The sequence below is a fragment of the Saccopteryx leptura genome, chromosome 5 (genome assembly GCF_036850995.1).
Source record: "Saccopteryx leptura isolate mSacLep1 chromosome 5, mSacLep1_pri_phased_curated, whole genome shotgun sequence".
Lineage (NCBI taxonomy): Eukaryota > Metazoa > Chordata > Mammalia > Chiroptera > Emballonuridae > Saccopteryx > Saccopteryx leptura.
Window position 1 is genome coordinate 112,926,526 of NC_089507.1, and position 14,059 is coordinate 112,940,584.

The window sequence follows — 14,059 nt, forward strand, 5'->3', positions numbered from 1 at the left end:
TTGATATTTTTCTTGGTGGAGTTTTAGGGTTGCAGGAAAAAGATGTAAATTTTCTGTGACTTTAATAACCAGCTCATGGGGATACTCCCAGTTTAGCACGCAGTCCTCAAAGTGCGTGGTTTTATCCGTCTCTCCTTTCTAGCATAAGCAAAGATCTACTTTTAATTAGGTTTAGCATAAACTGTTGGGCATAACATCTGTCCCAAGGAGGTCAGTGACACGGCAGAAGCCCTCTGATGTTACAGAAATAGTTGAATGCTGAGTAGATGGAAAACAAAAGAGCTGTTAGCATTTTCCCTCCATATAGCTGATGTTACTACATTCAAACCCATGCTGTGCTGTGAGGTAAGCATCTGAGATTCCTTGTGTAGACTGGACATGTAAAAATAACCACCTCTACACATGGAGAGCCAGAAACGATGAGGACGTCCAGCCATTTGGTGAGTGGACTGTGGAATGGAACGGAGCTACAAGGTGTGCAACACGCCTTCTTGTCCACTGTATGCCTGACCCTGATTGGGATCACCCTCTCCACTGCTCCATCATGCAGGAAGAGAGGTGCTGAGGGTGGGGGGATGGGATATCCACAGCCTAGCAGTCCACTTTGATGACCTCTTCCCACAGGCACTGGCTTGTGTCTGCACAGAGGACTCCCGTCTGCATTCCTTAGGAGGCTGCATGTAGGTCAACAATGTAACCTAACCTAGGTACTTACACCGTTGTGCATATCCCACCAGAGACTAACTTTGGTTTAAAATTCATAACTTTGCTTAGATTAACCTGTAAACCCACCTAGATCACCCTACGTGTTGGGAGATTTGTGTGACCACATCTTGTCATTTGCTAAGAGTTTAACAGACAGGCTTGATTAAACTTCCTTCCACACTTCCCCGCACCCACCCTGACTTTGATGGCTGCAAGGGTTGTCTCTTTAGGGACAAGCCCAGGAGAATCTGCAGGACCAGGGTGCTGATCTGGCTCACAATGCCTACGGCTGACCAAAGTTGCCTGGAGGACCCTCTGCTGACCTCCCCACGAACTTTTTTCATTACAGTATACCCTCATTATTATCCGAAAAATTATCCTAAAATCACTAAAGGGCAAAGATTTTCCACCATTTTAAACATGTGAGATATGTATGGCCATATTTCCTAGCTGCGTGGGCACAGCGTGTCCCCACCTAGACATGTGATGATGATGCTCACCCTGAGGTTTATGCAGGATGTCCCTGAACAAAGAAAAGCCCAATCCTTGATGCTTTGGGGAAGTGGCCTTCCCAACACCACCACCCCTTCCTACTGGCTGGTCCATTCCTTCTCCCAGAGTTGTCTTTGGTCTGGCAACTACAGTACTGAGTAATTGGACCTGGTTTAGTCTGGTAACAACCTCAATTCTAGAAAAGTAAGGCTTACTGCCAGCCCCATAACCTGAGTTCAATTTGGTTGATCTGAACGCTCTGAGACCAGCTGGGCAATAGTTTTTGCAACAAGCGATCTGGGACTCTCCAGTGTTTGTATATTGGCTGAAGTTATGATTGAGTCATTATCTGGTTTACCACATGTCAGCGTATTAGAAATTTGAGATCACAGCATAAAGATCAAGGAAGGGAAGGGCCCCACGGCTAGCTGGTTCGTGCCTGTTCCTGCAGCAACATCACCGACTCTGGGGATGACACAAAGGAGCATGCATGGGGCCCACGGAAGAGCCTCATGGGGCATCAAGGAGCAGGGTGAGAGCGGTGGTCTCTGAAAATACACTTGAGAAATACTGTGAAGTGTGCAGGGAACTCAAGGTAAGTCCTTTTCCACCATAAGTGCTTATTTGTTAATATCTTTGTTTTGTAATCAGTGTGTGTGTGTACATAGTTATGAGAATCGTCTAATGCCTAGTATGTAGTTACCTATGAACCATACGTGTGCTGGGCCCTGCTTGGGCACTCTCTCCACAGCCCCACAGAGCAGAGAAGTTAGTTACTGTCCTGGGGTAGACAGTGCCACCCCAGTTTACATGCAGAACCTAAGTCACCTTATTTGGAAAGAGGGTCTTTGCAGATATGACAGGGGTCATAATGGAGTAAGGTGAACCCTAGTACAATTTTTATTTCTTATAAGAAAGGGAAAATTTGGGCAAAGATTGGAGTGACACAGCAACAAGCCCAGGAATGCGGGCTCGCTGGGGACCCCTTGAAGACTGAAGAGGTGTTGGTGGGCCCTGGAGTGAGGCCTTGACGGAACACCTTGGATTTTCCACTTGTAGTTTACAGATCTGTGGGGAAATCAATTGTGTGTTTTAAGCCACCAAGTTTATGGTACTTTGTAATGACAGTCCTAGTAAACCTTAATAAAGTGTTTAAATAGCATTGCTTAAAATCTTTGTGGGCTGTTCTAAAATAGTTCATATTTTAATTAGGAGATTACACTTGGTATGAAAGCCAACTAAACAAACTCTTCTGGGTTTTCCTTAAAAAGACACAGAGGAAATACAGTGTGTCCGTAAAGTCATGGTGCACTTTTGACCGGTCACAGGAAAGCAACAAAAGATAATAGAAATGTGAAATCTGCACCAAATAAAAGGAAAACTCTCCCAGTTTCATACCTATTCAGTGCAGTTTGATGTGGGCTCACGCACAGTTTTTAGGGCTCCTTAGGTAGCTATCCCATATAGCCTCTACAGACTCGTCACTGACTGATGGCCTACCAGAACGGGGTTTCTCCACCAAACTGCCGGTTTCCTTCAACTGTTTATCCCACCGAGTAATGTTATTCCTATGTGGTGGTGCTTCAATATAAATGCGCCGATATTCACATTGCACTTTGGTCAAAGATTAAAATTTAGCGAGCCACAGAACACACTGAACTTTCCTCTGTACCATTCACATCTTGACTGGCATGGCCGTGGGCTGTTCCGCTATATATATGGTGCTACGGCATCATCTGCACATGCGCACATGCTGCCACATCATTCTACAGAAACTGGGAGGGTTTTCCTTTTATTTGGTGCAGATTTCACATTTCTATCATCCTTTGTTGCTTTCCTGTGACCAGTCAAAAGTGCACCGTGACTTTACGGACACACTGTAGTTCCCGAAGAATCACCGCTTCCCAGATGAAGACTATATATGCACCTGAATAAAAAGCCAAATCCTCCCCCATACACACACAGGTCTGATTGCCCAGTGTATTGCAGAGAGAGCAGTGCTCTTCTACTCTGCATCCAGTGCAACGTGTGACCCGCCAGTCAGAGTCCACTCCACCTCCATGAAGGCACCCCAAGCCCACTCCTACCAGGAGAAAGTGAGGGAGCTTCAGAGCCAACCCAATACTGCAGTACAAACTATTCAAGATCTCTGCTTATAGCAAGGCACACACTAGACAGAAACTCAAAGAGGAAAGACTCTGCTAGGATTCCAGCATAGGGCAGTGATCACTGCTGCTAATTATCAATATTTGCTGAAGAAAGCGAACAGTTCCTCCCCTGACCTGTGGTGGTGCAGTGAACAAAGCATCGACTTAGAATGCTGAAGTCACCAGTTCAAATGACTGAGCCCAATCAAGGCACATCTGAGTAGCAACTATGAGCTGATATTTCCTGCTCTTCCCCCCACTCCAGTCCACCTTTCTGTCTCTACTTTAAAAATCAATAAATTTTGGCCCTGGCCGGTTGGCTCAGCGGTAGAGCATCGGCCTGGCGTGCGGGGGACCTGGGTTTGATTCCCGGCCAGGGCACATAGGAGAAGCGCCCATTTGCTTCTCCACCCCCCCCTCCTTCCTCTCTGTCTCTCTCTTCCCCTCCCGCAGCCAAGGTTCCATTGGAGCAAAGATGGCCCGGGCGCTGGGGATGGCTCCTTGGCCTCTGCCCCAGGCGCTAGAGTGGCTCTTGTCGCAGCAGAGCGATGCCCCGGAGGAGCAGAGCGTCATCCCCGGTGGGCGTGCCGGGTGGATCCCGGTTGGGCGCATGCGGGAGTCTGTCTGACTGTCTCTCCCCGTTTCCAGCTTCAGGAAAAAAAAAAAATCAGTAAATTTTAAAAATCATAAAAAAAAAGAACAAAAGCAAGCAGTTTTCTGGAAGTCATCTTTGCTGGTTCTTCCTTTTGTCCCAAATTCCCCCCCCCCTTTTCAAAGAGGGAGACAGACAGACAAAAAGGGACAGAGGTGAGAAGCATCAACTCATAGATGCAGCATGTTAGTTGTTTATTGATTGCTTCTCGTATGTTCCTTGACCAGGGGGCTACAGCAGAGCTAGTGATCCCTTGCTGAAGCCAGCAACCTTGGGCTCAAGCCAGTGATCTTGGGCTTCAAGCCAGTGACCATGGGGTTATGTCTATGATCTCATGCTCAAGCCAGCAACCATGCACTCAAGCCGGAGACCTCAGGGTTTGAACATGGGTCCTCAGTATCCCAGGTTGAGGCTCCACCCAGTGTGCCACCACTGATAGGTCAGGCCCCCCAATCTCTTAGTGTAGGAGATTGCATGTTTCTGCCCTTGAACGTGTTCTTTTTTACATCAATCCTTTGGTGACTGTTTCCTATGCAATGGCTTCCATGACACCTACATCCCAACAATATCCAAAACAGCATCCAGGCCATACCTATCTCACATTCCAGAAGTGTCCAGTGACACTCGCTCTCCACACGTGGATGGTGGAAGGACCTCACTAACTTAGCATATCTGAAACCAAACTCATCTTCCCCAGCCACCCCACCCATGTGCCACTCAAAGGCTGGCCCATTGCAGCTGTGGCAGCTCCTCCTCCCAGTGTCTCGGGCCAGGAAGTTTGTTCTTCTTTAATCTTCTCTTTCTTTCCCATCTCACATGTTGGCTCTACTCTCAGGACATAGACCTGCAGATGGACCACCCCAGAAAGGGTGAGAGGAGTCCAGCAGGACAGCAGGTACATCTCCAGGAGCAGGCTCCGGTGAAGCACACTGGATGCCTGGTGGCAAGGGACATTGTAAAGCCAGTAGCCACGGCCACCATCACAGCCACCTGGCCCATGCAGGTTCGCATTTGATTCGAACAGACGGTAATGAAACAATGAAGCCTAGAACTGGTGGGCCATTAGCTGTAATCCTAGCTCGCACCCAGCAGGCAAGAAATACACACAATGGGAAAACACTTCCCTTTCAATTCAGGGCTCCCAAAGCCACTGACTTATCCGAGTTTCATAGAATCAAAGATTTCTACCTCACCAGCCTTATTCACTTCTGTTCCCCACCTCCTTCTCTCTGCACAAACTCTGCACAAAATGGCTTCTCCTTCAGCACTCCGCCATCTTGGCTGCTTCTCCTCTCCTCTACATGGCCTTTCTCTGCTCTCCTCTCTAATACTAATCTCAGGAACCTAGAGAGAGCAAGCTCTTGGTCTGCCCCATTTTATAGTGTAGAAATCAAAACCTTTAATCCAATATATAAATAAGGAAGTCTCTGATACAAAGTCACTTATCTGAGGCATAAATGGGATTCCTCATAAGAGTGCACCACCCCACATCATACAACAGACAAGGGTGTAGGGAAAAGCTTAGTTTTGAAAAGATCTTAGTATTAAAAGGGTGGGAAAGGCTTAGTCTTAAAACTAAGGCTTAGGCTATAATGACTCTGCCTGCTTACAGCCTGTCCCCCACACCCAATGCAAAGTATAAGTGAGCAAACATATGTATCATATTTACAAACTTATTTGACCAACAGACATGCAGCAGCATGAGCAGCAGCAGCGGCCACCAGGGAAGGAGTCAGCAGATGTCAGGGCCCAGTCACAGAGTCTGGAAAGTGCAAGCCAAGGCCCAGGTGTTGTACAGTAGTGAACTTAAATCCGTGCATTATATAGAGACACCAAGTCTAAATGAATTTTTGAGGAGTTTATTAATTACCCGGCTAGCTACACGGGGCACAATCTCAAATCATGTAGCCAGTCTCTACCATTCTGTGGCTTTTTTTATAGACCAAATCACATACTGGTTGGGGTGGGGAAGGAGGGGCTTGTGGTCCCTTTGTGAGGAATATGTCACTCTCATGACTTTAGGGTGGGAGGGTGAGTCAGAGTGTAGGAATTCTTAATTAAGGTACATAAACATTCTTTTCTAAAGGCTTTTAAGAAAAGAGAAGTGAAGGGATTCTTAGATATGTTTTACCTTCCTTGCTCTGTAGTTAAATTATGACTTATCTGACCCAGTTGCCCTTGTAAGCCAGGAAGCTCCTGCATTCTTCTCCCTCCATTCTCCACAGAAAGAGGGGGCAAGAAGCCTGACCTTTCCTCTTTAAAATGGCGTTGCCAATACTAAGTTTTACAGTTCCTTGGCACCTTATCACACAGGGTTCCCCTAATGTTGCAAGTGAGGTCCAGTCCTGAGTGAGTTTGGTGGAGGATGAAGGAATAAACACAGAGAGAAAAGGGATGAGATCAGAAGGTCTTCTGGTGGCTGATGACCTACCAAAAGCCCAGACACCCACAAACTATTTTATAATGCAGAGAACAGAGCCGTTTGCCACTTGCATATTACTGGGAGCTTTAGCAAGAAAGTCTCCGATTCAAAGTTTTGTACACATATTGATCAACTTACAACCTATGCAACTTATGACCATTTGACTTACGACCTTTATGACTACAATCACTAGCCACGACTGCTCTGCGTCTGGCAGTGCAAGCGTTGCCCAGCTGGGTGTACGACAGTGCGGACCAGCTTCTGGCAGCACTACCATCTCCGCATGCACCATTTCAACTGTTATCCCAGACTCGGTACAGCAATTTGTGTTTTGTGTCTTGGATATTTTTCATCAAACACCTCCCAAGATGTCTACCAAGAGGAAATTGTCTTTGCAAATATTAAACCAGTTGTACTGGTAATGCAGTGTTTTACTTAAACCTAACGAATGTAAAAGTAAGAAACAAAATGGTGTAGAGATGATACAAATGGCATAAAATGAACAAAGAAAATTATGATATATAATAATAATGAAAGAAAGTTATGATAAAATATGACTGAAAGATTTTTATAACATCATTTCACAGTACTGTACATATAGCCTATTCAACTTACGACCGGTCTGCCGGAATCAATCGTGGTCGTAAGTCGAGCACTAGCTGTATAACATCTTAACTAGCAGTTCCTCAAACAAAGGGTAAGAGGAAGGGAATATAGACTGCCTTTAGCAACTCAAGCAAGGAATGTGGGGAAGGGCTGTAAGGACTTTGTCATCTTCCAGCCTGTCTCCCACACCCTAATACAGGTCCAAGCGTAAGAATCAAGGCCCAGTTAACACCAGTGGAGCCTGGGAGGCTCAGAAGCAGGAGGATGATCGCTCATCAGAAATGGACAGCAGACCAGCCTGATTCAGCAGGGCTAGACGACATATCTCTTCTCTTATTGCACGGATGAGGTCTAGAGGCCAGACCTCAAGGGGTGATCAAGAGACCACCGTTTGGATAGAGGTGAGACACTGGGGTGGGAGTCGCACAGGCCTGACGGCATTCTCACAGGATCACCAAGAACACTCACTGCTGAAACACGCTGTACAATTCTGGACGAGAACAGCAGTAGACAGCTGTGTTTGCATAGTGAGGACCTGGTGTCTTTCCTAGGCCTTGTGGATTATTGGCCCCATGGGACCTATGCATTAGAGTTAAACTGGGCCTTAAAGAGCAAATGGTTACAACTCTAACTGAAAGATCTTCTCAGGGCCTGACGGACTGGTGTCTGAGTGAACTTGATGACACATAAGCCATCGCCATCTTGTCAGATGGCCTTCCAGCTGGCCCCACTTTGCTGTCTTACCCCCAACTTCCCTAGTCTCCCCTGACTCCACACCCAGCATCCCCCTCCCCATTCCCACCTGCACTTCCAGACCCTTCCATGGCCAGCACACATGGTCCTGTGCCTCAGGGCCCCATGACGTGACCTTGTCCTTCCCCCGCCTTCTCACTCCACTAACCAAGCGCATTGGGCTAGGCATCAACCAAGTTCTCTTCCCCTAGTTTCTGAGCAGTGACCCAGCTCTGCCCTAAGGTGGCTTCATCCAGAACTCAGGTGGTTATGAGGCGCTTTGTCTCATTGTGCCCTGCCCACACATTCCTTGCCAGTCACGGAATGGCCCCTTGCGGAAGGACCTTGGAACTGTTGCCTAGAATCCTTTGCTTTTTTTGCCCAACCTACGATGTCAGAGCATCTGGTCTCAGGGACTGCCCAGCTAGTGCTGAATGGACCACATTTTCTGACCCTGGGCTTTGGGAGAGCAAGAAGTTCTTGTCAGAGCCAGACTCTGGTGACACCATTTTCCCCTTTCTCTGGCTCCACCACCTTTGCACAGACCTCTTCTCTGCCTAGCCACCCTTAAACCTCACACCCAAGAGCACTCATGGGCTCCAGCTTGGTTCTCTGGGCAGCAGAGAACCCATGCAGTTCCTTGCTGCAGGATAATTTTTCACAACCTCTTTCCTGCAGGCTAAGCACTCTTAATTTCATATGGTGTCAAACCATTCTTTACAACACTGCAGACTTATGCGCTCCCTAATATCCTGCCAGGAAGTACTGTGTGTCAGAACCAGACCAATGGTTCAAGGGTTTCCTGCTGAACAGGCTCACGACTTGCTGTTGGAGACTGCAAGCTGATAGGGTTCTTGCGGTTTATATTTTTAGGGGACAGAAGTGTGGGGGACTGGCAGTAAACTGACAGGGTCCTTGCTGCCCATCCCCCACCTCACTTGCCTGATTAAGTTGCTAAACGCTAAGCCCTTCCCCACACCTCCATGTTAGCAGTGATGCTGGATTGTTCCTACTAGTCCTATCCTCCCTGTCCTTCCGAGAGACTGGAGGCAGTTTTACCCTTTGTTTTGTGAAGTGAAGATGTTATGTATGGTGGAGGGTTTTTTGGGCTCTGGGGAGAATTCTTAGTTTGCCTCAGAAATGTGACTTTGTATCTGAGCTCTCTTTGATTTGCAAATGACTTTGCTTTACACTATAAAAATAAAGCTTTTGGGAGTGCAGGTGCTTTGGGTAGGCCTTCAGCCACCATAAGACCTCCCAATCCCATTCTTTTTATTTCTGTGTTTATTTTCTAATCCTCCACCATTCCCACCCAAGACTTGCAAAATTACAAGTCGCACTGGTTTGCGACAACTTGCTCGAATGACTATGGGCAAAAATGGAATTTTTTTTAAAGAAAAGAAACATCTGCTTTTGACTCCCATCCCTTGTCATGTTATTGGCTTAAATAAAATAGCTATTTCTTTCCCGTACAGCAGAAATACCCAAGGAGACACTTCAGTTCTGCAGGGTAGAGTATAAATGTAGCAGGTGTTCCCTTTTTGAGCCAAGTGATGGGATCTCTGGAGGAAGTGGAAACCTAAGACTCAACATGTATTCCTTGTGTTTCTAGAAGGAAAGGGGACTGAGGGCATCTTCTCCCCTGACACCAGGCTGAAATTGTCTGGGAAACCAAACATGTGTTCTTTGGAATGGAAGCGGGGCTGCAGGTGCTATGCCACTGTGGATTGAGGTGGCTGAAAATCTCAGACCAAAAACACCTTCCAACCATTACCGTGTTCTCAATTTTCTCTATTCAAGATTCCTGTGGGTGTAATTGTGCAAACTGGTGTTCTGGTAGCACTCACATATTCTGGATTACCTCTGCTTTTTCACCAGCTGAAACAACCAGCCAACTGTCTGTATACCTGAAGCAGTCGAGTCACAAGTCTTGAGGTCTGGTGGGAAGGAGAATATCAGAAGGGCTCTGGGAGTTGCAGGATCTGCTCAGGAGTTTCTGCACATGAAGGCTTCTTTCTGACACATTCAAATGTTGGGGGTTTTGCTCCCTTTTAGAATATGAAGTTTTGTCCTCTCAACAAGGATGGCAGCATTCTGTCGTGTTGTCATGACAACTGGTGCACATGTGTGCAGGCTGCAGGAACTAAAGCTATGGAACCTGGTTGTTAGGAAGGCTGCACTCTGTCCCAGAACGGCAAGCACTCTGGAGACGCTGAATAACTCGAGTCCACTAATAGGTGCTGGATGTGATCCTGAGCAGGTTGCTCAGTAGCTCTCAGTGAACAATGACTATAGCATTGCTGTGAGGGTTAAAGGAGAGATTTTTTTTTTTGAGAGGGAGAGATGAGAAGCATCAACTTGTAGTTGCATCATGTTAGTTGTACATGATTATTTCTCATACTTGTCTTAACCGGGGGCTCCAGCTGAGCCAGTGACTCCTTGCTCAAGCCAGTGACCGTTGGGCTCAAGCAAGTGACCATGGGGTCATGACGATGATACCATGATTGAGCTGGAGATCTTGGGGTCCTCAATATCCCAGGGCAGTAGTCAGCAAACCACTGAGCCACATGTGGCTCTTCGGCCCCTTGAGTGTGGCTCTTCCACAAAATACCATGTGCCGGTGCACAGGTATGCGCGGGAGTGTCAGTAGGTCCGGTGATAGGAGACACGGGGCAGGCCAGTGGCAGGATACGCAGTGTGGGGGAGGCGCATACGATTCATGCAGAAGTTAAGTGAGCCAGTCAGTCAGCAGTCTCACTGTGCAGTGGTTAGTGCTAGTCACGTTCACAAATCGCACATGGTGACAAAAGTACCTACTCGAAGCATAAAGTTACCTGTATTTTTTCAACCAGCTGCAAATCCTGCAGGCATTTTTGTCATCAATTTAAGAATTGTAATTATTTTGTGTTGGTGGCTGTATAAAATGAAACATTTTTTTAGGTTCCCTGTCTGACATGGCTACAATGAAGAAGCAAAGAAAACAGAAGATGAAAACCGTGAATTTGAAGTTGAATGGACCAAGACTTTCGTGTTTATTCAAAACTTAAATGGCCTTCTGAACTGCCTTATTTGTCAGGAAAAATTGGCGCATAACAAGAAATAAAATTTGGCCCTGGCCGGTTGGCTCAGTGGTAGAGTGTTGGCCTGGCGTGCAGGAGTCCCAGGTTCGATTCCTGGCCAGGACACACAGGAGAAGCACCCATCTGCTTCTCCACCCTTCCCCCTCTCCTTCCTCTCTGTCTCTCCCTTCCCCTCCCGCAGCCAAGGCTCCATTGGAGCAAAGTTGTCCCGGGTGCTGAGGATGGCTCTATGGCCTCTGCCTCAGACGCTAGAATGGCCCTGGTTGCAACAGAGCAACGTCCCAGATGGGCAGAGCATCGCCCCCTGGTGGGCATGCCGGGTGGATCCCAGTCGGGTGCATGCGGGAGTCTGACTGACTGCCTCCCAGTTTCCAGCTTCAGAGAAATTAAAAAAGAAAAGAAAAAAAAGAAATCAAATTTGGAGAGACACTTTACAACTAAACACGTGTCATTTAGTACTAAATATCCTGTTTGTGATGCAAGGAAGAAAACAGTTGAGAGACTTCAGAAGAGTCAAGAAAAATCATGTTCTGTCTTTAATTACTAGATGCAATCTTCCAGCAATGTTAATATTGCAAGTATTGTGGTTAGTCAAGAGATTGCTAAGAGAGGAAAACCATACACAGGTGGCAAATACATAAAATATTGTTTTTATAAATGCATCCGAAGAGCTATTTTTGGGATTTTAAGAACAAAGCAGATATTCTAAAAAAAAATTAAAGAGTTACCATTGTCTGCTAAAACAGTGAAAGATAGAACAATCAAAATGTCTTCGAATATAACCAACCAGCAAGTCGAAGATCTTAAATTAGTTTCAGCTTTATCAATAGCAGTTGACGGGTCTTGTGACATAAATGATACAGCACAAATTTCACTTTTTGTACGATTTATTTCATCTACAGGTCCTAAAGAAGAACTTTGAGGATTATTGCCACTCAGAGGTCAAACACGTGGAGAGGATATAGCAAATGCTGTAATTGAGTGTATTGCAAAACATCATATTTCACTTGATAAAATTGACTCAATTTCAACAGGCAGGGAGAAAAGTATGACCAGAGTAAGACTCGGGTTTGTTTCTATTTTGAAAGAATAAATTAATCACAAGATATTTACTTACCATTGTATCATTCATCAAGAAGCGCTTTGTGCACAGACATTTCCAGAAGAAATTTGCAAAGTTATGGAATTGGTGATTAAGATTATCAACTCCATTATAGCTAAAGCTCTTAATCATCACCAATTTAAAGAATTTTTAGTTGAAATGGAGAGTGAGTACCCAGATCTTCTGCTACATAACAAGGTAAGTTGGTTATCAAGAGGAAATGTTTTGAAATGTTTCACTTCCTTATTAACAGAAATTAAAGCATTTCTCCTTGAGAAGGGTGTTCACTATCCAGAACTAACGAACGATCAGTGGATCCAAAAATTTTATTTCATGGTAGACGTTACGTCTCATCTAAACTCTCAGCTTAATCATAAACTACAGGGGAAAGGAAACACATTTTTTTCGATGTTAGAAGAAGTTATTTCATTCAAAAACAAATTATCTCTTTTTGCTCAAGATTTTGAAAGAGAAACTTTGATTCACTTTCCAAGCCTGTTGAAACACCACCAAGAAAATAATTCTGATATTGACATTTCCTATTTCAAAACAACACTTTTAAATATGAGGGAAGCTTTTCTCAACAGGTTTTAGGAATTCAGAAACAGCAAAGCGACGTTAGCCTTTGTTAAAAAAAAACCTCTTAGTGCTACTGTAACAGAATTAAATTTTTCTCCTTTTAATATTGACCATGGCAACTTTGAAATGCAATTGCTGGATTTAAAAAACAAAGAATTGTGGAGCTCAAAATTTGAACGTCTTTATGCTGATATAGAAATATTGGAGAAAAACAAATGTGAACTTAGTTTACAGCACAAGTGGTCTGCTTTGAAAGACCTGGAGAAGGAAGATATGTTAATTTTTAACACCTGGAATAGTATTCCTGACTCATATAATCAGCTGAAAAAACTAGCGTTTGCTGTTCTTTCCTTATTCGGGTCTACATATTCATGTGAACAATCATTTTCAAGCATGAACCTTATCAAGAGTAAATTGAGAAGAACCATCATCTTATTGATGAGAACCTGGAATAGTGCCTAAAATTAAAAACAACAACATACAAATCTGACTTACCCAAACTTTCCAAGGAAATGCAAGACCATTGTTCACATTAGTGTTTGTCATGATTTAATTTTATGGATACCTTACAACTTGATTTTATCAATAAATAATATCATTATTAAGTGTGATATCAAGTTTTATTCAATGTACCTATAGTTTACCTAAGACTTAAAACTTTAAGTAAAGTTCATTAGGTTAGTTTTAGGGAGTGTTGTGGAGTGAAAGAAGATGTAGTGTCGAGGATTGAGAGAGGCATGTTGAGATGGTTTGGACATATAGAGAGGATGAACGAAAGGAGATAGACGAAACAAGTATAGAAGACGAGTGTGGATTGGAAAGTTGGAAGGGGTCAACCTCAGCAAATGTACCTCAATCAGACTGAGGACGTTTCTAGCAAAGGCCAGCTTAGTAGTACCTTAATTAAGTTAATAACAATGTACCTACCTATGTAGTTTAAGTTTTAAAAATTTGGCTCTCAAAAGAAATTTCAATCATTGTACTGTTGATATTTGGCTCTGTTGACTAATGAGTTTGCCGACTACTGTCCCAGGCTATTGCTTTATCCACTGCACCACCACGAGTCAGGCGAAAGAAGAAAATTTTTCTGAAGAAATAGCCAGGCCTGTTTGATACATTATATTTGCCAGCTGATAGATTTAGGATCCATAGGCACCCATAACAAATGCTGGTTTAAATATCTCTCACTTCTCTCTATAGCCAAAGAATAAGTCCCTTCATGGAAGGTGTCATGGTTGCTTGTGCTAAATGACACCACTGTGATGATGGCAGGCTCTCCTTCCTAACCCCTTTTTGGCACCAACTGTCTTTCCTGATGCAGCAGGTGCTGAGACCAGCAGATAGATGATGGGGGAGGCTTCTGCCATACCCAGGGTGAAAAGCTCAAGACCTTGGTCCCTGGGAAGGATGAGAGTGGGACAAGCAGTAGGGAGCCCTGGCTAATGACTGGAACTCAGTATCAGGAGAGAGTTGGGCTGGAGGAGACCCGTACATCCACCTCTCCTCCAAGCTGTGGTTCCAAACCCCGAGTTGCAGAGGACC

General features: G+C 45.0%; 1 pseudogene; it reads left to right on the forward strand.

Annotated features, from left to right (window-relative positions):
• The window catches only part of LOC136406541 (probable ATP-dependent RNA helicase DDX5), a 60,018-nt pseudogene that overhangs the window by 4,887 nt on the left and 41,072 nt on the right, over positions 1 to 14,059 (forward strand).